Source organism: Euprymna scolopes, chromosome 24 (genome assembly GCF_053919585.1).
Source record: "Euprymna scolopes isolate OS-2025 chromosome 24, ASM5391958v1, whole genome shotgun sequence".
Classification (NCBI taxonomy): Eukaryota; Metazoa; Mollusca; class Cephalopoda; order Sepiida; family Sepiolidae; genus Euprymna; species Euprymna scolopes.
Genome location: NC_136505.1, coordinates 11,043,098 through 11,063,128, shown reverse-complemented (window position 1 = coordinate 11,063,128; position 20,031 = coordinate 11,043,098). Strand labels below are relative to the sequence as shown.

The 20,031-nt window shown below is 34.3% G+C and overlaps 1 protein-coding gene and 1 pseudogene across 50 annotated transcripts in view; one reads left to right on the top strand and one right to left on the bottom strand.

Annotated features, from left to right (window-relative positions):
- The window catches only part of LOC145246585 (protein MTSS 1-like), a 395,811-nt gene that overhangs the window by 252,693 nt on the left and 123,087 nt on the right, over positions 1 to 20,031 (bottom strand). The window lies entirely within an intron of this gene.
- LOC145247072 (5S ribosomal RNA) lies at positions 11,104 to 11,220 on the top strand (annotated as a pseudogene).

The following is a 20,031-nucleotide window of genomic DNA, read 5'->3' as shown; positions in this document are numbered from 1 at the left end:
TCAAGTCCAATATAAATAAGTTCTTGAGCCGTTACTTTACAGTCAAATTCTACCCAATTCACACCACCAACAATCATTGTCATCAAAGGCTCTAAAAACTTTGAATCTAGCATTTGTCCATCTCTCCTGAACATTAACCAAGTCTAATGATACTAAAACCAACAATGGCAGTTGAGAATTTAGCATGAATTGTGACTGCAATAATAAATTCGTCAACGGAAGAGTGGAAGGTAATGAACGTGAACGAAGTTATCCAAAGAAAAATATTAGATTGGTTCATATTGGTTCTTCAACAGAGATAAGTGATCCACAAAAAGTGGATAGACAACCTCAAAAGAATTGCAAACAGTGGTTGAACAGCTGGAATTGATAGATTGGATTGTTGCAAGTGATAGAATATTGTGGAAACTCCAAATGAATACGTCTACCAACCTCAAGAGTAAAAGTATATGAAAAGAGAAGAGTTAGAAAATTGTTAAAACAATGCCATGAATCAAACTTATTTTCTTGCTGAATCTCATATCTAAGATGGAGTGTCAGAAATCAGCAATTATTGTCATACTTAAACACTCCGGAATTGGATTTTTTTTTTTTTTTTTTTTAACCAGCTTCCATCTCTGGTTTCAAGGAAACAGATTTACTACAAGGCTCCAAATGGTTGAGTTGGGTCACATATTAGGAGATAAAAGCCTTTTGTTGTGGCAACATTCGAATTGGTCTGGTTCAAACGACTTCATTCCTGACTTGTATCACATTCCACTTCCAAACCATGAAATTCTATGCATGACAATCTAGAGAAAGGTCACAATTCAACAGTCGAAGGCTGACTACTTGAGAGCTCAGCCAAATCCTCTGTCATGGTTGTCGTCCACATCCTCAGCTGCCCATCAAAATGATTATGTCACCCAGGGAGAGGAGTATAGAGGAGTACCACACAAATTAATTCTATCTCTAGTTTAAAGAGCCTCTGCTATCAACAACAAAGAAAAGAATGATTAAATGAAAGTTCTATGAGGACCATTCCACAATTAGTAACGCAGTCCAGAAAAATGATGGAAATGATAAAGTATTCCGTAAGTTTGAAACTTCTTTGAAATCCTTCAAGGTTTCGTTCCAGTGACACTATGATTATGCAGTCATATATGGAATCCAAATAAAAGAGAGACTAACTGTTCACAAAGAAATAAAACACTTGTACGTTGCCCGGCACTGTCCAGTCATAAAATACGCTTAAATATATTTTAATTCATGCAGATTTCATATTTATTATTACAGAACCAATTCTTTGATTTTTTTTGTATACAGAATATATAATAGTAATTTTAAAAGATTAAAAAAAGAAAAAAAAAGTATGACTTGGTGCTATCAGCTAGAATCGAAACCAAAACATTTGGACTGGTGCATCTACTACTTGTCTCTCACTCCTGGACATGATTCAAAAGAGAATTGCCAACGTGATAGGTTCTGAACTGTCATCTAAGCTGCAGCCTCTGTCCCATCAACAAAATGTTGCATGTTCTACAAGTATATTAATGGTGAATTCTCCAACAAACTACAAGCATTTGTACCTCCTCGATGTAAATACCCCCAACAAACTCGCCAAGCAGCTAAATCTCATCCCTACGGTAGAGATCCCTAGGTGTAAGAAAGCCTTCTACTCCAATAGTTTTTTTTTTTCAGAACTGCTAGACTTTAGAACTCCATTCCGGGATTCTGCTTTCCCAACTGTACTGACATGCAGAAGTTCAAGTGTAATGTGAACAGACATCTTCCTGCTCATCTCCCTTCGTAATATCCCTGCAACTTATGTCCCTGATAGTAGCCCCAACTTCAAAGTGTCTTGTTTGGGATGAAAATTGAATAAAAAGAGAAATTGAGCTAACGACACATGCTTATGAAACGTGACAAATTAAATGTATAAATGCATATTTGTGTATGCATAGAACATTTAGATCCCTTAGGAGCTGTGTTTTCAGCTAAAAACCAAATCTATTTTGTTCCACAGATCCGATTAACCCATATGTCTGTAGACCAAAATTTCACAGTAGTCTGGTAGAGACTGTTCTGCAAGCTTACAAGGTCACTTTTATAATATTTAAACAGACAGATCGGTATTGCCCGGTCGTAAAATATACGCTTAAATGTTTTAATTTATGCAGATTCTGTAATTATTATTATAGAGCCAATTCTCTATTGATTATTATATTGTACCCAATTTGGCATGACCCAATCATGAAATATGCTTAAATATGATATATTTATTCATACAAATTGTGTATTTATTATTATTATTATTATTATTATTATTATTATAAAATCAATTAATTCCTTATCGATAATTATATTGTACCCAATATATACAGTAGTAATTTCAAAAGTAAAAAAAAAAAAAAAAAAATGACTTGGGTGCCATCAGCTAGAATTGAAATCAAAACATTTAATGCTCCAGTGTTAGTCATTAATGTTTGAGCTATTGCCAGACGTTAAAATGGAACTGACTTTAATCTACAAATGCATATTTGCACATGCATACAAGAGCACTTTAAGTCAACTTACGCTTGCTGTGTTCCAATTTCTTTCAATTTTGACTCCTTTAGCAGCTATTTTTACTGGCTAAAGACCAAATCAGATTTGCTCCACAGGTCCAAATCTCCTATGTATCAAGTTTCAAGTCTATAGACCAAAAGATGACAGGAGTTTGTTAGAGACCGTTTGTTACAGTTTGGTACAGACAGACAAGGTCACATATAGAGATTGCTTATCATTATGAATTTGAATTAGTAGTGATCGTAATAAGGTGAGGAACTTTGCACTTGATTCCGATATGTGAAAGGGATTTATCAAATTAAGGAAAATCAGATGATCTCTGTTCAAAACCCATGAAATCATGACTGATTAAATTAGTTTCTTTTTATTTCACCTGAAAACACTTCTGTAAAATGCATTAGCACATATGGAAACATAAGAAATAGAGATTATATTGAAGCCGTGTTTGAGCTTTTTCAGTCCGACTATTTTTACTATAGTTTCAACGATGATGATAAATCAAACCTACAAAACATCATTTTAGATTGTTACACACCATATCCAAACCTTTTTGGGAGCCTAATTGCTAGTCTCAGTTTTTTTTTTTTTTTTTTTAATAAATACTATTATGGCATATGTTTTTCAAAATTGCCTGATCTATTCACTCCATTAATTCCCTGTTTATACCTCATTGTAATACAGCTTCTTGTTCCGGTAGCTTCTTTCCAAGAACTGCAAAGTTACGGAACTCTCTTCCTGGCAACTGTTTTCTTTCTATCTACAGCCTTGGTCTTTTCTAGACTAAGGTCAGTAGGCATCTCCAGTCTTTGCATTAATCGTCTTTTGTTCTTTTTACATCAAGTGAAATCATGTCTTGTCTCAAGCGATTTCCATAAAAAAATATTTAAATCAATATTCTATACAAATCATTAAAGACAAGTTGCTATTTTACCCATAGATGAGAGACATTTCTTCAACTTTAGAAGTGACAATTCTTATATATTATATATGAGTGTGCTGCTAGAAAACTAAATTTGTCTTCATTATAAAAATAAATTACATGATACAGATTCAATATGTACGTATTATGGAAAAGTTATGCAAGTACATACACACACACACAACTAGCAATACCTACAAGCTGCTCCTGAACTTTTTTTTTACTTTTTTTTTTTTTTTTAATTCTGCAGAATTTTTTTTTTTTTTCCAAAATATTTTTTCCAATCATACGTAACTCTATATGGAAGAATACAGAGTTATGCCCTCTCCCACTCCCCTTTTCTTAAAAATTGCAACCATTTGAAAATAATTCTGAGCTGGACAAAACATTTTCTGGGAAGAATTAAATCAAATAATATTTTACTGTTCTTAATGACATGCTGCAACGATCCATAAAAAAAAAAAAAAAAAGCTGACAAAATAATCTGGATACCCACTGTAAGGGCGTCTGCGTATGAAATTTTTGTGGCAATAGTTGCAAAATCTCCAACTACACCTTTCCTGAGTTGGTGATAAATACCAGTGGCAAGTGGAGATTCAGGACGGCTTGAAACAATGCCGAGATAAGCAGAGAGCACATACAGCACCTAGAATTCTCAAATGGTCACCCGTCTGGTACTATCCAGGCTCAACGTTGCTCAACTTTGGTGATCTGTTGAGAACCAGTTCATCAACGTGATTATGCCGTACACACACGTGTGTGTGCTATTCTAAAATGGTCACCCATTTAAGTACCAACCAATTCCAGTATGGCTTAACTTCATGATTTTTGTTAATTTTATTGCATATTCAAGCCTTGTAGGGTATTTAATATTGAAACAATGTTCATACCTTTTCTTATAGTATTGGGATTTTGCAATCAAAATAGGTAAATGTTATATTATTTGAACGTCAAATAATTTGAATGGTTATTAGTGCAATAGTAGTTGCAGTAGTATTTGTAAAAACACCTGTTTGTAATGTTAACAGCAATAGTTGCAGTAATAGCAGTATTCTCAGCAGTAGACGATATCGACATGATTATAATCATTATAATGATCATATTGTAATAATTATAGTACTAGTAGCAGTGGTATTAACAGGTCTTGGTATCCAGCTCCAATTTGGTAGTTTTCCAAGCCATTTGCCAGTCTTTCCATAACAAAGCAACTCCGATGGATGAATTCCATGCAACAGATCACAAATTCTTTTCATGTCTATCCGACCACGATTGGACCTTCGTTCAATATTGATCCATCATCGATCATGGCGCTCTATTTATTCTTTCGGTGAAAGAATCTTTTACATGAGCAATAGTTATTTACATCAGTCAAAAAAAAAAAAAAATCAATCGAATGCCCTCGTTTTCGTTATTATTGAACACATTTCTGACGCTACTCCCTTGAAATTTCTTAAGATATCTGTCCAACAGTTACTTCAAGAAATCCAACACAACAGTTAAAATCCATGTATCTTTAAATATCAAATTATATCTGTCCATATTATACTCATGCAAAAGTAACGTGTTTTTTTTTGTTTTTTTTAAGATTTTATTTTACTGGGTTGTGTTGTATACGACTGCAAAGGACAATGTTATGAGGGAGTGGGAAAAGGAAGAGAGGCAGGGTTATTGCAATAGAGAGTACAATAATGGAGAGATAGACATTAATAATATATTACTACTATACGCATACATTTTTTTAAAAAATGAAAATCGCTCCAGACAAAGCATAAAGCCACATTATGTAGGGAACTAAAATACACAATCATATATATATATATATATATATATATATATATATATGCACATGCATACATATACACTATCACACTACAGATACATAAACACACATATGTATGTATATCCACATACACGCATATGCATAAAATGCACTAAATTCTATGTAGTTTGCATAGGCACAACTAGTATATATTAATGACTTGATTTAAATATCGTACATATTCATAAAAGAACAATTTTTAACATTTCTGTTGAGTTGAATTTTTTTTTTTTTTACTTATTGAGACTAAAATTGGTTCATTTCAAAATAGAACCCAGTCTTTCTTTCTCTATAAAACCCAACTCTTTAAATAAACTAGCCTGGGTGCCCGGTGCTACCTGAGTGTTTGGAGGTGTTTGTTGAGCAAAAAGTGGTAGCAGGCAGGCTCGAACCCATGACGTGAAGGCAGAGAAGAAAGTGAAAGAAAACCTGATGTCTTACCCCTACTCTGTGACACAACTAAAAGTTCGGAACGTTGAAATTAGTAAAGTCGTTCCAACCGATATGAGGACTTGCAAAAATGGCAACGCAAAAAAACACCCTCCTTGTAGAAAACTGCCCAGTTGAGGGTGAAGGAATTAATGCGTTTAGCCAGTTTTTCAATATTTGTCATCCGAAGGATTGAGCTTCAAAACAGTCACCATCCCGTAGAAATCCGTCACCGCTGTCACAAGTTTTAGGCAGACATACAGACATACATTTAAACAGGCAGGTGGGATTTATATAATAGACTAGCGGGGGTGCCCAGCATTGCCCGGGGTGTTTAGAGGTGTAAAAGAAGGAAAAAGTGTTAGTAGGCAGCCAGGTTCGAACTTGCGACGCAAAGGCAGAAAACCCAAGATCTTACTGCTGCGCTACAAGGACAAAGGAAGTGAAAATTAGGTCACGAGTCGACAAAGAAATGAAAGTGCCTGGGGCCAGTTAAGTTTTATTTTCTTCACCACGGGTTCGTTCCCAGCTCTCAGGTGTTTAAATGAATAGCAATTGTCTGATATGAGGGGTTTTCCACACAGTGATCAAAGCTAATTGCTTTCTGGACGTCCCCAGCACGAAGCCGGAAAACTGACTTTGCTTTCGTTAGTTTTGCTTTTTTTTATATGCAAACCACAAACAAACATGCAGGACCACGGAGTAGCATGAATTGAAGACGCTCAAATAAAAGATAGACAACCTCGTTTCATAAATTGGAGATGTTATAATCTAGGGACTATATAAAAATTTGCAAAACAGCAACCCCCCTCCAAAAAAAAGCCTTTGCCGGACATAAAAAAGCGCGCGCACGCACACACACACACATTTTGGCTTTTATATAATAGACTAGCGAGGGATAACCGGCGTTGCCCGGGTGTTTGGAGGTGTGTGTGTGTGGGGAGGGGGGGAGGTTAAAAAAAAAAAAGTAAGTATAAGGATCGAACCCGAACCATTGAGGCAAAGTTGTGAAAAAAAAAACAAAAAAATGTGCGACGTTAACCATTGCCCCACCACGACATGCTTATGGAAACACGTTTGAATTTATTTAATTATTTGGATTTAGCAGGTGCTCGTTTTAATGAGTTAATGAGGTCAAGTTTGACTGCGGGATTTCATTACTGCTGAATGCGCTTTTTTCCCCCCAAGATGTTATAGGAAAAAGATTAACTCACATGCGGCGAGCAACAAATATTGGATATTTATCTTCCCGAAATCGAGCAAATTAAATAGACAGGCGAGCTTCGTTGTTAACTGTGAGATATTACGATTTATATGTGATATAAAAAGTTTTAAAAGTTGTGAACCGACCGACCGCTTCTCTGAAATAAGCCTTTTGTAGACACACAGAAAAAGCGAACAGACATACATTTTCGCTTTTATATTTACAGATGACAAACTAGTATTATATTTTCATTTTAGGATGGCTTAGCTAGTTGCTATCTTTTTTTTTTCATAATCATAAATATTGCATGATTAATTATGTCTACAGTCAAACATCGTCACAGCTCACATAAGCCATGAAAGCCAACAAACCAGAAGTTCAAAACTCGAGTTTTGCTCTCATTTGGCTCATCAGTTGAACACATCTGAAATCAGGATTTGAAACCCGAATCTCTCGTGAAACATCAGCTTCACTTCTCAGTGGTCAGATGACCACACCCTTTGTTTGAGATGAAGTAGGTACATTCCATAGTCTTATTTCACCGCGATTTGTTTGATTTGCGTTAGTTGATAGACTTTCTTGTGTGTGGCATGGTTGTTCAAGTGGTAGTGTGCTCACCTCACATAAAAGAAATTCAGGTTTCGAATCCAGAGTTCAGATGTGCTCAAGTGATAAGCCCAAATAAGGGCGAGACTCAAATTAGCTGCGCGCATCATTAATTAACTCCTTGTTTGGTCAAATACTTTCATTACCGTCTGAATTATGACAATCCTGCTTACGTTGTCTCATAAGTAACTTAATTCCCTTTTATTTAAATGTTAATTCCTAATGGCCGAGAGTGGAAGAAGGCTAGCCTGCAAAGCCGACTTTGTTGACTGAGTAAGAGTCCTGCAACCAGCAGTAATTATCACTTCCTGCACTGATGATTGCATAAGCATGGAATATTAGTGTCTGTAGGTATAAAAAATTATTAATGTTGAAAATAATATATATATATACATACATACATACACACACACACAAATGGTGAAATGATTTATAGAAAAATCATTTACTTAAGTTACAAGAATTCAACAAACCAATCAGTGTACATTTATTTATTTGAATGAATACTTCGTATATTTATTTATTTTCGGACTGTTATGCTCATCTTCATAGTAGTTGTTTCACCAAGACCAGAGATGAAAGCCAAAGATTGAGTTGGCACAAATTGTGGTGAAAGAACAACTATAAAGATGAGGACAACAGTCTGCAAATAAATTAATATACAAATTATTCATCTCAAAGATTTCAAATAAAATAATATACAATCAGTGTACGATCGTTTCTGAGATGATGCAAAATGTTTATATTTGAAACAAATCTTATCATCAGCACCTGGAATAGACATAAAATAGAAACCTTAAATATATGATCAACAAGAAAGTGAAGATACCTAAATATTATGCAGTAAATACAGGATGGAACAATTGTTGCCCTAGAAAAGACGACACTATTCCATTTCCCTTTGATGAAAACCGGGTTTCTTCTTTTATTGCAGACCATTTACTAGCTGGCCAGTTATGTAAATCCCAAAAGCGTTAGGAGCTGTCTATCATCTCTGAAAGTGACAACGTGCAAGATCGGAGATGCAGCGCTATACAACTCTTGCTCTTTACCGATTCAAGTTATGATAACAAGACCATTGCCAGCACCCTCAAAATGCAAATTCAGATGGTCCAATGTTTGAAGGCACAGCTTATTGAAGTTTCTGGCCACGGTTATGGTCTTTGGTGTAATTTCAAGTGAGGGCTACATCATGCCACCTCACAGCTTTGAAGTCGGCTTAAAAGTCAACATCAAAATGTACCTGGATGTGCTGAAGAGTGTGGTGATCCCTTGGTGCAATCAGGTGGCCGCTGGCGAACCCAGGACTCAAACCCAGCCCACGTCCAAAGAGATCAAGGCTTGGCTTCAGGAGTGCTACGACTTTGTACCCTCCTCTTACTAGCCTGCTCCTCCCCGACCTGAACCAACTGGACTACTTCGTTTGGCTAGACGTTGAGAACATCACCAACATGGCCTTTCACAATACCAAAGCAATCCTGATCGTCAAATATTAGCTGAGTGGAAAAGGCATGCTTTCAGTTCTGGACCCATATAGAGGTGGTGATTGAGGCTGAAGGTGGCTGCATTGACTATATGTCAGCTTAATTACATAATCAAGTTATCTAAGTTGATTTTTTCAATAAAAGTTTCAAAATAAAACCATAGTGTTTTTCTTTTTTTAATTTTTTTTTAGGGTGACAAATTCATCATTCCACCCTGTAACGGTTAATCTATCTAAAGAAATACTTATAAAGGCTATACCAGGTGTAAATACTATTTAAATACAAGATTAATACATAAGTAAAGATATCAAAAGATTATATAGAAAAAATAAAGAAAAATTTTATTAAAGTTTTCTTTTCATATTTTTTAACATTATTTTCTTGACTATTCAAGCGATGTTTTATGAGGGTTTAGTTGATGATCCAATGTAACGTGGCAGAAACAAACAAACAAAAATCTAGGTCGACATTTTTTCTTTTTTAACGAAAGTATTCATCATCATTACCCTCCCATCTCAACATCACTTAAAGTTTCTCACTGCCACATGTCCATCCAACCTATTGCGTTTTTTTCTTCAAACCACATGCTAGCCACAGCCGGCCCATTCTTGCCTTCATTTTACACGTTCATCTCCTTCAGCATCGACTTTTTTCTCTGAACACATAGTGCCCTATTTTTTCTTCAGACGCAAGCTGTGCACACTTGCCAATTTGCATACACACTCAAATGCTGCTGCTGTTAATACAATCGTTTGCAACCCATCCTTCAGCTGCTACTGGTATTTTCATGTGCGCTCATATGCGCTGTTATACCTAGGTTGTTTGTTGTATTGCTCATCCCTAGCACTTTCTATCTTCACCACCGTTATCAAAGGGTATTTTGTTTAAAAAAAACAAAAAACAAAAAAAACAGGTAACATGGCATTATTGACTAGATGCAAAAAGCACAAGGTTTCTCATTCAATCCCAGACAGCAAGTTTTCTTCTAGCATTGTCAATGAATAGTAATGAGGACTTCATAGAAAGTCAAACAATTTTCTGCATCAATCTGTATAATTTAGGGTTAATAAGATTCTTTTTCTCACTCTTACATAGCCCCCCCCCCCAATTCAAATCTAGTAGATCCATTACTATCAAACAAGTTACAATCTATCTCAGTGTTGCCCTTGTTCCTGTTTTATAAATTCTTTAATGGAATGTGTTCTGACAAACTCGCAGTACTCGTGTCCCCTCGATGTAAATACTCCTGACTAGCCCGAGAAGTAGCAAAACCCTTCATCGTCAATTTCAGAGTGACGACATGTGAATAACAAAGCACGCTCCAGACTTTTACAACTGACGCATCAAAAAGAGGCTGACAAAAGTGCATTGAGAATGGCAGTGACTATGTAGAAAAATAAATTCTGAAGCACAAAAGGTAGCTTGTTTTAAGGTACCACTCCCGTCTTCGTTGATGTTCAACGTTTGAGTTTTTGAGTTAGGAAAAAAAAAATAGGAGGCTTTACTTTTGGAACGATCTTCGTAACTTACCTACTTCTGCACAATTTGACTTACAGCAACAGAATCGTTTCTATTAAGAAAGCAACAGTAATAAAACATTCAACGAGATAAAAAAAAAGAAAAACAAAAAGAAAAAGGTTGTGTTCCCCAGTGTAATAGAAAGAGCATCTGTAAAGATAATAATCTGGCAACATTAAACGAATGCAACTGAAAATGGAACAGCTTGACAGGTTGAATGAAAGCTTCTATGGATGAAGCGGTTGTTGACAAGCACAAGAGCTGTGCAGAACGACATCTGATAAAGGCAATAAATAACTACAGTTGGTTGAGATTTTCTTAGTGTTAGCTCTTGTCTCTAGTCCAACTCTTCTATTTCCTCAGCCTTTTTTTTTTCTTCACGCAGAGATAAGTGCAGAAAGCAACCACTATCACTTTCGCTCGTGGGCGACTTCAAGGACTTAATGTTTTCGGCTTATCTTAAAGCAGATCTAGGACGGCAAGTTTTAACAGACCTCAAATAATTCCAAATAAAAATTGGAATGGAAATATCTATATAAAGTTAGGCATGTGTATATGTTCATATATTTCTACGTATATATACGGCATAATCACGTTGATACACCGGTTCTCATCAGATCACCGAAGTTAAGCAATGTTGAGCATGACTCGTACTAGATGGGTGACCATTTGGGAATTCTAGGCGATGTATATGCTCTCTGCTTATCTTGGCATTGTTTCCAGTTGTCCTGAACCTTGCCACTGGTATTTAACAGAGGTGTAGTTGGAAATTGCACCACTCTTACCACAAAAATTTCATGCGTAAGCACCCTTACAATGAGTATCCATAGTCTGTCAAGATTGAGGGAAGCATTTCCTTAATTTCAATTTGCTCTTAAGATCTCTTAATCTTTTCATTTTAAATATTTTCTAGAATCAAAAACATATAATAGATTTTGATCAAATTTAAAATAAAGATTCTAGACATAAGGTTTAATAGATTTTAATCTTCATAAGGAGACTAACTGGTGCCCCCCCCATCGACGGAATCATGTTATCTATTTTATAGTCGTCTTTTCTCTTTCTCTCTCTGTATGCATGTACGTGTTGGAATAGATACTCCACTAACCAAAATAGTTCTAAGCATGTGATTGGCACTAACGTGGCTTTATAGTTAAAAGTTCCTATTTACAATGCCTCCTCACAGGACAGTTAAACACCAGAGTCGCTAGTTAGAGTTAGGGCAAATTCACAGCTTTCTAATAGAATCTGCAAATTGTAAAGACAAAACATTTTTTTTGAAAATCATGTATCACTTTCTTTTAACAGAGTTTCGATTTTGTTAATTACTGGCAGGCCGTCCGGCGTTGACTGGTCTTTAAATACGCATAAATATTCTATTTTAATTCATATAGAAACTGAGACATGTGCATATGAGTATTGTTTGTTTTTTTCTACTTTTTTTTTTTTTACTTCTTGTAAAGTAAAAAAAAAAAAAAAAAAAAAAAAAAATTAAAAAAAAATAAATAAATAATAAAAAAAAAACATACTCAAGCTAAGATCGAAACCAAAAACTAAAGACAGGGAGTAAAGTATGATAACCAGCTTGGCATGATCTTTAAAAAGTGTTTTCAAACCAACTTATATTTAACATAAGCTGTCATCATCACAATCGCGCATGTGCATTTGAGAAACAGTTTAAAACAGATAAAAATCCGATGACCTTCATATGTCAATTTTTCAATTTTAACCCCTAAGCAGCCCTTTTTTTTTTTTCAGATGTAAACTGATTAAAAAGTTTTCTACACGTCTGAATACTCTATATATACCAAATTTCAAGTGTGTAGATCAAAAATTTGTTAAGTTTATAGGTTGAGAAGTGTCCTCAGCCACACACACACACATTCTCACTTTTATAGATTAACAAAAAAGTTAAATTCACAAAACCTTGAAAAATATCTAATTTCTCATTTTACTTAGTTCCCCACGAGAGCGACATTAGACAAAATTTTTAACGAGGAAAATCCAGCTCCTCCAAAACAGATAATCCAGATTTGGATGCAACTCAAAACTACCTCAATCTAAAAAAAAAAATCTCCCTTCACTGATAAAGGATGGAACAGATGAAGTGCAGTACCAAAACAGATACTACACTTTTCTCCTAACCCAAAGGCCGATACCAGTTCCATTTAAAAGTAAAAATATGCAGCATATATAAAATATTGCAAGTGGAATATTTCTTAGATAGAAGCCGGATGTTTTAAAATTTCAACCACCAAAGCCAAGCATTTCATGGTTAGAACATTTGAAGGGAATGACCTAAATTTCTAAAACAAAAGGATTGGCAAAGGAGATAGAATCTTATTTCTTAAAAGACAAAAAAAATTATGTTCTTACCGAGATGAATGCACTCAATCAAGTAGAATTAGTGTTGGGACGATTCCTACATTTTTTCTAATTCCGATTCCAGGAAAATGTTGATTCAGATTCCCGTGAAATTGTTGTTTTGAAATATACTATTATATAATGGAAAGTTTTTGTGTAACGAAAAAATTTGGTACAGCGAAAAAGTGGAAATACAATTAAGGGAATTTCGAAAACGATTTGATTTTTTTTCGTTAAATTTTTTTCATTGAAGATAAAAGTAAAAAAAAACATTTTAACCATGAATTAAACATGCACTATGAAATTAATAACAATCAATTTCAGGAGTTATTTTATATATTAAAAAATATAAAGAAAAAGTAAGTTATGATTAATTCAAGAAAAATACAATAACATCAAATTTCATGTTTTGTTTATCTTTTGATATTCATTTTTTGTTTTGTTTTATTTTCTCTTTATCTTCGATAACTCTTTAAAATTTAACATTTTCTTTTTTTGCAGCTTCAATCGCTAACGTATTTTTATTCTACTTTCTAGAATATTCTTATTTCTAAATGAAATTTAAAATAACTAAATCTTTGATTAAATATTCCGTCTTTTATATCCAATCGTCTCAAATTATTCCTATTTATTTATTTGACTTTTAAAAAATATTTTTAACAAGAATGCTATTTTTTAAATCTAAAATTGGTTTGGTAAATGTTACCTTACGCTACAACAGAACACCGACCACTTTTTTTTTTTTTTTTTTTTTTTTAAAGGTATTTGAGATCGCTGACAACGATTCTGATAATCAAACCCGCCGCAAATTTACCGTTTGCATGGTATGAACCCCTAGACCGTGGGACTATTTTGTGCTATTTTATTGCCTTCGGTAGTGCTTTTCTTACATGATACGTCTTCGTGTGCAAATGAACGTAGTGAAGTGTCTTATCACATCGCGTAGGAATCTTTCTAATAAGAAAGTTAAAAAAAAAAAAAAAAAAATGTGGTTTATTTTATTTTTTTTTTTTTCTTACGTAGTTTTTGATTGATCAAAAAAGTTTTCACGAGCGGTTAGCAAAAACATAAGCAGCAAACACATTTTTATGTTTTTCGTTTATTTATTTTTTGAGGGGGTATTTCTGCAATTTAAATAACCGTTTTTCCGTAAATAACACGCCGACATTACCATTTCACAAAAATTCTGTTTACATTGAATTTTATGAAATGGTAAATGTCAGCGCGTTACTTACGGAAAAACGGGTAATTAAACTGCAGAAGCATCTGTTAAACTACACAAGTCCTATAATTGAACACCCCCATCCCCCAAAAAGAATGAAAAACAATATTTGGTGGTTATGTCTTTGTAAACCGCTCGTGAAAACTATTTTTAGATCAATTAAAAAGCATTAAAACTACGTAAGAAGAAAAATAGATAAACCACATTTTTTTTTAACTTGATTTGAAATGACCGCTTAAAGATTCCTACGCGATATGATAAAATATTTTAATGAAATGTAAATTTCTAAAAGAAAAAAAAAAATAAATTCACCGCATTGTTCTATTAAACCTTTTGCTTAAATAATTTAACTTTGCTTGTTTTATTTTTAAAAAATATAAAGGTTGACAAGACATTTTTCATTTACTAATGAGATTTTTCATTCATTTACTGATGGAAGAGTGTCGATAAAAAAATAAACTTGACCAAAGATAAGCCTCCTTCCCTTTTTTTAGTCATCAGTTGGAAAATCCATTGATTTTTAACATGATTTACTCGCAATGAAGTATGCAACTTTTTCATGGACTTGACGTAGTTAGGTTGCTTTATAAATAAATAAACTTTGCTCACAAATGAAAACAATGTTACCTCGCGGCTTCTAAAATTTCGCAACAGTGCAAACATAACTAATCGTGGGCCTTGAAGTTTCAAAACAGGCAGACAGCGCCTATGTATGTGACAGAATAAGAAAACTCGTAAAGATAAATAAAGATTACCTTTAAAATCCATCCTGGGCCCAACTCTTTTCCTGATCTACATTAATGATCTTCCAAATCATATCCTTACATCATTTGTAGACATTTATGCTGACGACACTACCATTTATGGTAGCACATCTAAGACAGTAAACGACCAAGTTCTCTCCAATTCTCTCTCCTCTGATCTTAAGCACGTAGTACAATGGGGAAAGGAGTGGCTGGTTACTTTTAATGCATCTAAAACCAAGCTTCTCTCTTTACATCATCAACATTCTAATTCACATTTGTCATCAATTGAAATGAATGGCTCTCGTCTTCAGGAGGCCTCAAGTTTTGACAAGCTTCTGGGCTTGACCATTACTCCTGATCTTAAATGGAACACGTATATCAAATCTGTTGCCAAGGCCGCTGGAAAAATGGTGGGTTCTTTCTATCGATCCAGTAGATATCTCACTGCTGATGCTATTCTCTACCTATATAAGAGCCAAGTACGTCCAAGGATGCCACATCTGGGCAGGAGCTGCTAGAAAGGACTTGTCCTGCCTTGATAGAGTTCAAAATAGACTTCGTAGCCTCGTAGGAGATGTCCTTTTCTCCTCCTTGCAACCTCTATCTCACAGAAGAGATGTTGCGAGTTTGTCTCTGATGTATCGTTATTTTTATGGAAAGTGTTCAACTGAGCTTCAATCTATGGTCCCCCCTCGCCAAACTTTCACAAGAAACACTCGTCTAGCTGTAAACACTATCAATAATTTCCCCCACTCTTTATCTGTGCCTAAACCTAAACGTAGATTCCATGAACAAAGCTTCTTTCTTAGAACTGCCCGCCTGTGGAATTGTCTTCCGTTTTCCTGCTTTCCGGCTGACTACAATATGGTTGTGTTCAAGTCTAAAGTAAATAAGTTCTTGATGAGCCGTTCCATATAAGTTATTAAATTTACCAAATTTTCATTACTAATGATTACTATATTGACCAATTTCTACTGTACACTCTTTAACCCTTATCCTTGAGTGGCCTCTGGGCCTTGATAATGTGGTGATGCCTTTGTAAAAAAAAAAAAAAAAAAAAAAAAAAAAAAAATAGTTAATAACATTCTTGTATATCATTAAATATGTTATAAAAAGTTCTATGACGTTTTTATAAATTTTTGACAGCATTAATCTCACTTCAGACAAACAGTTCAACTTAAAACTATGAAAGAATCGTAAATTTTTAACGACGCGATTCCAATTCCCCGCAAAATACACGATTCTTACGATTAACGATTCCGATTAATCGTCCCACCACTCTCGGAACTATGGATAAAAGACCTAAATTATATTCAATTTCAAATGTCAGTCTTTTTTTTTTTTTCCTCAACCAACACAGTGTCCTTTTTTCTCCAGACGCCATCTTGTGCACACTAATTTGCATACGCATTCAAACGCTGCTCCTGCTGCTAATACAATCGCTTGCCATCCATCCTTCGACTGCTGCTGCTATTTCCATATGCGCTCTGTTACAGAAATTGCTAGAAATATTCATATCACCTCATTGCTAATATCTTGTCAGCTGATTCCAACGATTGTCTTTTTGTTCACAGGCTTCAACACCAACCATACTGATTGTCCTTGGGGGCAAACATTGATGGATGCATTAGTGGTTCACATCATCCATCAATGTGTCCCACGGAGACATTATCCACCTCAACTTCACACGCTACCATCAAGAAATTATCATGGATAAAGCTATCATACACTGCTATCATGTTATATTCACATTAAAATAGGATTCATACTTTTCACAGATTTAACATCTTATAAAATCATAAGATTATCATAAGATTATTGTATCTCTTGGGATATTGTGTTGCATTTATGGATATTAAACTGTTAAGGATGTCTCATTATTTAATATTTTAGGGTTTTTTTTTCTTTTTGTTTTTCTGTTTTAATTTTGACGTTTGTTGTTATTTACATGGTTCGGTTTTGAACATAATTTCCAGTTTTCTTCAGATCCTTTTTTTTTATTTAATTCTTTTTTTTTTAAGTGTTGGATAAGAGGTTATTATAGTGATTTCTAGCTAAATGTTTTAAGTTGAATCATCAAAAGAAACACATATGTATTTATTTATATAATTGTAAAGATGAATATAAAATTTTAAAATTGGAACCTATCAAGATAATAAAAAATCTCAATATACTAGATAGAGCAATTAATGAAATAAGGAAAACAGATGATGAAAATAGAATTAAATTACAATATTTATAGACCAACTTCAAACGAGGAACTATATAAATGAATAGGACCATGACAACAGCATATTCTTATTGTTTTGTTTCTTGAGTATATATCCGACACAGTTATCCACCGAAAACCACTTCAGTCTATATAAGAGCATATAAGATATCAACGGATACACACTCGAGAGTCAAAACAGCAAAAAAAAAAATATGCTGTTGTCCTTGCCCTATTAATGAGTAATAACAAATATAGTAATTTATTCAATTTTATTGTAGGTTTCTTTTTCATATATATGTCAATTTTTAATAATTAAATTTGGTATAGAGCATCTCATTTAAATCTGATGGTTGATTGTTTTTGTTTTACGGCATATCAACCCTTTTCAGATTATTTAATGCCGAATCTAGTGATTTTGAAGAAAATCTTTTTAATAGAATATTTTTTTTTTCAAGTCGGTTTCTATTTAACCCATAGTTGGGACCCTAACAGGTACTACCACTCAGGGTCAGAGTGGACCTGGGAGCAATGGCAATTAAGGGGTGGCTCCACACTCCTTAAAGCCCGCAAGCTGGGGCCTCACCATCGGATATAGTTTAAGGTCATATCCGGGACCATTTTGAAATCTGAACGACCGCTCATATTTTTTGGTCGTAAACAAATATATACATATTTATTTTACTTATAAAACAGCAATCTATGGACACATGTTTCACCATACCACGGCTATATTGGGGCTGGAACCTCCAAACATGGGTACTATGATAAGGTTCGAGCCCTAGTATAGTCAGGAGTCTAATTAAAGCGAAATATATCTGTAGATAACTTATAATATCTATATATGTGTATGGAGAGAGGATGAGAGGGAGAGAGAAAAATCAGAGCATACATTGCCAGCTTAAAGACCGAGCTGATGTTTACTGGAGAAACGGACAATATTAGTTGCCACGACCAAAGAGGTTATGTTTTCAATAAAGTGTCACTAATTTCTGCACAGCCAAGCACTCACCAAACTTGATAAAAATAGCCGTCATTGCCTTAGAACTGATTTTATTTCATATCTCAAGCAAAGATGAACGTAATGGAAAGGTGTAATTTTTTTTCTGCCATAACTTCAGTAAAAGTGTTTTCATGCATAAATATTTAAAAGTACAAGATAAAAAGTAGGATTGATGCGATACATTTTTAAGAAACATCAAAAAAAAAAAATTGTTTATCTTTTTCCCTTAGCTCACACAGCACATCCAGTCCTGTTACTTTACAGACACTGAAAATTTCATTTGATGTTTAACCATTTAGACAGACTTGCTGACAAATTTAATCTATGAGTATAAACCACAACACATATGACCCGAATCAACGCACGGTATAATCAACGAATTATCAGTAGCTTGGAAGCCATCATCCATTTTAGTCATGCCATAATATCTCCATTTCATACAACTAGTAATTTTAGGAGGAGTAAATCTATTACTCCGAATCCGATGACCTAATTTCTGGAAATAATCAGTGTGTGACAAAGATGGAAATACAAACATTAATGTAAATGAAACTACATCTCCATCTCCAGAATTGGCAATAGAGTCAGATTGGGAGTGTGTGCGTGTGTGTGTGTGTGACCGAGGAGGGGGGGGGGTGATAATGATAGTTTCTCAGCAATAAAAAAAAAAAAATTATTTCATAGAGAGAACAAAGTTAAATGATATATATATAAAAAAAAAGAAAAGTGTTTGTGTATGTAGTGAGGGGTATTTACTATCGATGTTCAATCAAAGCCTCATTAAAAAAAAAAAAAAAAAAAAAAAAAAAATGGTGGGCTTTATGTATTTTCATTTCAATAACTGGTCTGTAAATTTACATATGCGTGGACATGTACATTTTGGACTATTTTCCAAGATGGCATCTGACATAAATTGCAGATCGTGTGTGGACACTTATTTACGTGGGATAAGTGATTTAGTTCTACGACGCCTCCCAAAGGAGAAAGGGGAAAACCAGAACAAATCTATTAAGCATTAAAACAACTTGCAAAATGCATAAGATATACCATCCACTTAAAGACTCTTGAGTTATACACCGGCTTTTTAAAACTAAGAGCTTCTCTCTCGTTTATATATATATATATATATATATATATAATATATATATATATATATATATATATGACTAGCAAAAGATACTCATGCTTTGCGCCAGGTCTTTGCTGTACGCTTGAACCTGCTTTGCAGGTACCCAAGCCTACAGCAAATTCCCGACCATAACGTTTTACCATGGCCTTGAAAAATAGTGTGCACCATCCCTAGGTGGGGGATCATCATCATTCCAGGTTTGGTCATGATCGGTCCAATGATGGTAACTGTACGAGAGCATATATAAATAGGTTGACCGTAACCTTGAAAATTGGTGTGCATCATTCCCAGATGGGTGACCATCATCATGCCAGGTTTGGTCAAGATCAGTCCAGTGGTTTGGGCTGTAGGAGAGTTGAACACATACACACACGAATGCTACTACATTCATTTATATTCAAAGCAAAAATTAAAATATTTGTATCAACTGGATCTTTCTTTCTTCGTGTAAAAAAAAAAAAAAAAAAAATGCATGTCCCTATGTATTTATTAGAAACTATCTTAGGAATCTGAATTAGAGTTAACCATTTGAATGACTCCACAGCCATATTTAACAATTTATCACTTTCTTTTAACTTGAGTTTCGTTAATCAACAAAAACTACTAAATTCACAGAATCTTGAAAAATACGCTCATCTTTAAAAATCAAAATGCTACAAACAAAATGATCTGGCCAAGAATTCTTAGATTCTCCATACTCATTCCTTCGACGAACAGTCATTTGAATATTTCAATGATTGGTGACATCTATGTAAACACATTATGGTTCTTCGCAAACAGAAACGAAGCATCTTCCAGTTGTCATGAAGGATGAGCTATTATGACACCACAT